Source organism: Corvus moneduloides, chromosome 6 (assembly GCF_009650955.1).
Source record: "Corvus moneduloides isolate bCorMon1 chromosome 6, bCorMon1.pri, whole genome shotgun sequence".
NCBI classification, from domain to species: domain Eukaryota; kingdom Metazoa; phylum Chordata; class Aves; order Passeriformes; family Corvidae; genus Corvus; species Corvus moneduloides.
Window position 1 is genome coordinate 39,318,019 of NC_045481.1, and position 6,109 is coordinate 39,324,127.

Here is a 6,109-nt window from a genome sequence, read left to right on the forward strand (position 1 = left end):
CCGTCCCCGGCATGTGTGCGCCCTGCAGCCCCTGCGGGACGGCGGTCCGGACTTTGCGTCGCTTTTAGGAGCTACCAGTCGAGAAAAGAGCGTGTCGCCCTGTTTTGTGCCAGTCATAACGATACCTCCTAAAAATACTGCTCGTGAAACACTAGGAATGCTGCACGGGTACTGTCTGTGGTGAGAAATCAGAGATTTGTCCCTCTTCCCCAGTTTAAAAGGAAAAAAGATCATAAAAGTAATGGTTCTCATGGCAGGGCCCCAGGATTATTGCATAGCAGAGTATCCATCTCCATCGTTCATCCTCCTCTTATCCAGTAGCAATCATATCACATAACAGCCAGCGTTAATTCACCCATCGTGCCTTTGTGTTTGTGCAGGGGATCCCGAGGTCTCTAGGGTGGTAGCTGATGAAACCACAGTCCTCAATGACCCTGTTAGCAAGCTGTCCACCAAACATTTCCACAGGCTGCCAGAAGCTTCCAAACATAAGCCATGCCAAGCCAGGGTGCTGGAGACTGAGAATCATGTTGAGCCCATCTCAACAATTACGACCAGTGGCAGGTGCAAAGAAAAATTGGATAAGGGTGTGGATCCCAGATCTGCAGCAGAAAAAGTGGAAATGGGACAGAAGGCAGCAAGTCCTGGAAACCTGGTTGTGTTGTCTCCCTCAAGGAGGGTTTGATTCAGTGCTCCCTTGGTTGGCAAGCCAAGGTGCATGCTCTGGCCAGCCCACTCCAGAAGTGCCTGCAGGACTGTGGTGTCAGGGCAACTGGGCAGGAACCCCAGAAGCCCAGTCCAACAGAAGGAGAGACTGTAGAGGTTTGTTAAAAGGAGAGGAAAGCTTCCAAAAACTTCAGACTGGCATCCCCAGAGCATGGGGGAAAGGGCTCACTGGAGGGGCCTGAGTGGCAGGAGTAGTATACGGAGCTGGTGGAGGATTATTCTGGCAGCCCAGGCCCCCCACTAAAAGCCCTGTCCCAAAAGGAGATGATCAAGCACAGGTGGTATGATAAAGCCTTCCTGTGGCTGTGCCACCCCAAGAAGCACCTCTTTGTCCACCCTGGCCACAAGCCCTTCCTGCACACAGAGTGTGGCAAGAGCTATAGTTCAGAGGGGAGCTTCAAGGCCCACGTGTTGGCCCACAGGGCTGTGTGACCATTCCAGTGCACCCAGTGTGACAAGGCTTGCTGCCTCAAATGAGACTTGCAGGAGCACCAGGTTCTGCACACCAGCCGGCACCCCTTGTCCTGCCAGCAGTGTGGCAAGGCCTTTGTGCACTGGCTCTCTCTCTGCATGCCCAGCTGGTCCCAAGAGGTGCCAGTGTGGTATGTGGGTATCACCTGGCCAACCCCAGCTCCTTGTGCAACCACATGTGCCTGCACATGAGGGAGTGCACTTTCAGCTGCGAGCAGTGCAGCGAGTCCTACACCCTGGCCACTAAGCTGTGGTGCCATCAGAAATCCCACCTGGCTGGCAAGCCCTGCAAATGTGAGCTCTGTAGCATGGGCTACACCCTTCCCCAGAGACTTGCACACCATGTGCTCACCCACAAGGTGGGAAAGGACTCTGAGGAACTCGCCATTGTGGTGTCCTCAGTTGCTGTGGACCTACCCCAGGCAGCAAGAAATTCGCCACAGAGGAAGAGCCAGCAGGAGGGGATTGTCACAGAGCCCACCCTGCTCATGGTGTAGGTGCTGAGGCCAGCAAGTGAGGCTGAGGTGCTGATCACAGCCAGCAGCCCTGCATTGCTACTTACCAGTCTTAAGGGTCTTACCAGGACCTGGGGCACATGAGAGAAAGGGCATGTGTCCATCAGCAAAGGACATAATCAAAATCATCCTTTGAGCATGAGGACAAATGGATTATGATGTAGGCTGAGGCCTCACTGAGTGACATGGTCATCATCCAGGAGGGGATGGGCTTTGGAGCAGTGGCAGAAGTGGTAGAGGTCAAGACAGATACCTGGCTGTCCCAACATGCCCTGGCTGATCTTCTTCTATACTTATTAAATGAGATAAAAAAACAAAACAAAACCTATCTCTCTCATCTCTGTGTTACCAACAAGGCCCTGTGGCTCAGCCCCAGGCAGAATTAGCAGTCTTGAAGGTAGCTGCCTGTGTAAACGTGGGGCTTTGCAGTAGCTGCTCCTTGAAGCTATGAGCCTACACATGCTGCATGCTGGGCCTGGTGCAAGGAAGGCATTGGCTGCTGATGGGAATAACTTCTTAGAGAAGACACAGCGTTAATGAGCAGTGCTTCTGTTCTGCCTGTGTTACATTGTCAGTCAGTGACAGTGCACTGCAGGGATTCAGGAAAAGTCTCAAAGCAGCGACTTTGAACAGTGCCTTCCTTTCAAGTTTTTTAATTACTTGTTACTATTCAAGCACTTTCCTGGGCTTTTACTCTTGGAGCTAAGCAACACTTCTGATCATTTGAAGGTCGTGCTGGTGCCAGACAGTCCTGGTAAGCAGCTTCCCAAGTGTTTACAAGGTGTCTTGTAATATGAAGAGCATTTTTCACAATTGGCAGAAGCAAACTCCTGCCTTGGAGCTAGGGCTGAGTGTTCCTTCTCAGCTGTCACCTGGCTTGCTTGCTGTCAGCTGCCTGCACTTACAGTGACTGGACAGTTTGTGTGAGGACATGAAAAGGACAGTTTTGTGTCTCACGGTGCAATTTTCACTGTCCCCAGCTGAAAGGCTCCTCACCTTTCCACATAAAGGTTGAATAGTTCATCCCTGCTCAGAAGATTTTCCATTTCCTCTCCACATTCAAGTTGGGTTCATTAATTTTTTCCCCTTGTTTCTCTTCTCACATTCTTGCTTCCTCTCTTCCACTTCTTTCCTGCCCCTGCACCACCATAACTACACCCCAATATCCCCTCTGCTCCATCTTCTTCAGTGCCTGTTTGCCAGCTGAGGCATGCTGATGTAAATTAGTCCTGTTGCAGGAAGGAAGGGCACATTTCCCAATGCTATGTGAGCTTGACCTCCTAGGAAGAGACTGACAATACCAGACCTAACAGAGGTCTTTCAGACTTGCATGCTCTGCACTCTCTTTTCACGTGTTACAGGAACACCACCGTCATTTGCTGAATCCTCAGTTTTAGCTATTCTTGCTCTCTGTCTTATGCCTCTCAAACATCTGCAATTCCCCAAATTTTTTTGTTCAGTCTTGCTTAGTGGCTTTAAATTCTCTGGGTTTCATATGCCCCCTGCACAAGAGGAAAATATAGAGGCACCAGGAAATCATAAGTAGCACAGTTCCCTTTTGGGGTGCTATGAATGCAGTTATGTGACACCCCAAAAAGCTGCTCTTTGTGGTTTCTACTTTTTTTTTTTCCATAAACTTTTATGACCAGTTTTAAGACAAGATGCTAGAGTGAGATCCATGAAACTTTGATGTGGTGTAAAGATGGAAGGTGAATTCAGTTAATAAACCTTTGGATGTCTTAATTTTTAATTAATTATTTTCTCTATAGTTAGGGAGCACGTGAGCTAAGTCTTCTCTGAGTGCTTGAAGCACAGGCATGTGAGGGGGCTCATATTTGAAGCTGCAGTGCTTCCTACTGTTCTCTCTTTGGTGCCTATCCAAACTCAAATATTGACACAGCTGCAGAATGTTCTCACTGGAGCTGGCCTCATGTGCTGTGTTTGAAGCATGTGCCCTCTGTCACAGCAGAACAGGAGAGAAGGGGGAGCAATGGGGGGGAAGGGATGGGGAGAACCCAGACCCCTACTGCCTAAACAGCTGACCTGCTTTTTTATTCTAAAGTAACAAGAGAGAAATAGAAGGAGCAATTATGAATTAGGAGGTCTTCACAGAAACACTGTTCACCTGACAGCTGATCTGAGTAGGTGGGAGCAGATCTGTGCTCTGCTGCACGTATCACTTGGCTGCAAGATAAACTTATTGGGCCAATCCTGACTGAGGAGCCCATAGGTGACTTCCACTGGGTCCCTGGTGGTGATGCCATCACCGTGTCTTTGTCTTAGAAACAGCATGTTCTCATGTTAACAGCCTTTTGCTTGACAGCAAAATGATGCGTAAAGTATAGGATTTTCCTAGGAAAATCCTATAAAAGCCCTGAAGACTAAGGTGCTGGTGAACCTCAGCATGCATGGGATCTGTACAGGGTGCTGTGGCCTGACTAAATAGCTGTGCAGTGATGTATAACTTGGTGTTTGCAGCATCTGAAGGGGTGTAGGATTATCTAATGCCATACCCTTTCTTGTACCATGTCCAGTAAAGGCTATTTTAATTACTACGTTGTGGGCTCTGAGTGCCTTTGTTGTTGGGATCCATAACAAGCCCTCACGCCAGTGCATTACATTTGGTGTAGTTGTCAGGATCCTGGTGAGAAGGGAAGAAGGATAGCAAGGAAAAGGATGTGTGCCTGCCTGGTCCCATGTGCTGGCATGGGGAACAGTTTCAATGCCAGTGAAGGTTATGCTTTGGGACAGCAGACACGTGATTACCCAGCTGGCTGGAGATCTTGTGCACCCATTACCCTCACAGGTTCAGGCAGCAAGCACACAGCTCTCCTGGGTGGTGGGGTCCACCATGCTGGCAGGGCTTCACCAAGGCTTTGGGGTGCTGCTGCAACACTCCCAGGTGACAACTGCAAGGTCTGTTGCATGCTTGGGTCCTTCATGCTGGCAGGGCCTCAGCAGGTGCCAGGCATGCACATAAACTCAAGTGTTACGTTTAAACCTCACACAACGGTCAGGGTTCAGCCCTTGGCCAATTTGTAAACTGGCTTAAACCTGACCAAGGTGTTTGAATAAAAAGCAGCAGGCTGCAAGGAAAGGAGACAGTTCTCTGGGTCCTGAAGTTGCCCCCCACTTGGCAGCTGCCTGGTCCTCGGGAACAGGGGAACCCCTGTGTGAAGGGATAAGGGTTTCATCTTTGTGACTGTAGTCAATGTGTTACTTCAATCAAACTGTATAACTCACTTTAGGAACAGATTGATAAATGCCCCAGCTGTTGAACCAGCAAACTGTATCCATCACAGAATAGACAAAGGTCCAAGAAAATGGGCCAGGGCCAAGGCCAAACACCCTATATTATGCCCCCTGGAAGTTGACGAAGAAGTAGTCACATAGGAAAAAAAACAGCCAAAGGCTTTTTTTACTTAAAACCAAGAATCAATACATAGAGGGAAAGAGATCAAAACTTCCGGCTGTGTTAAAAGCCATAACTCTGGACATTAAAGGTATCTTAACTCTCATCCTAAGAAAGAAAATAGCATTCATCATTCATGGGTGAGCGAAGGCAGAAAGAAAATGAAATTATAAAAATTTGCTTACAGGAATGGAAGAGTTAAATGTTGGAGGGGTTAAGTCAAAGCCCCTGGAGAGGTGATAGCTGATGCATGCTGTGCTGCTGCAGAGGCTAACCACAGGAATGTGACAGAGACAAGCCCTAGAAGCACATTATGGGATGACAAAAGGCACAATGTGAAGAGTCAGCATCTTTAATTACTTACAGTGTTGTGAGACACCAGAAAGGGCTGGAAAGTGTCCCAGGATGTAGTGAAAGACTCCAATTACAAAGCACAACCAAAGTAAAGAAATAGAAGGAACCTAAGTGATGGATGTAGCCTTGAGTAATCTAGAGATAAGAGGTTTTAGTTACAGTTAACAAGTTGCCCTGAGAGGTAGGTTTGTCCTGTATCACAGGGGAAAGAAGAACAGCGGCTGGAAGAGGAGCAGCCAGACATAGTGACAGAATCATCATCAGTTTCAGTAAGGGTTTTTCAAACAAATGCTTAAGCAACAGAATGAATGTAGGAACCAGAACAGAAGTAATGTTAAAGGAAGATGGCATAGGTAAGTATTAGAAGATATTCATACCTGATAACCAAGTCTGATAACCAAACTTAACTGCTGTAGTGTAGCATTGCTGAAAGTTAGCCTTATATACTGCATGATTCCATGGAAGGTGGTAAGACCTTTCCTTTAAAGGAAAGACAAGACAGTAAAAGTCTATGCATAAGTATAACAACATTGACTTAAGCTGCAGTGTAAAGGCTGCCTGGTTATTACAAAGAAGAGACAGAGATGCAGAAATGAAAAAGAAAGTGACTGAGGATATTGAAAGCTGCTTG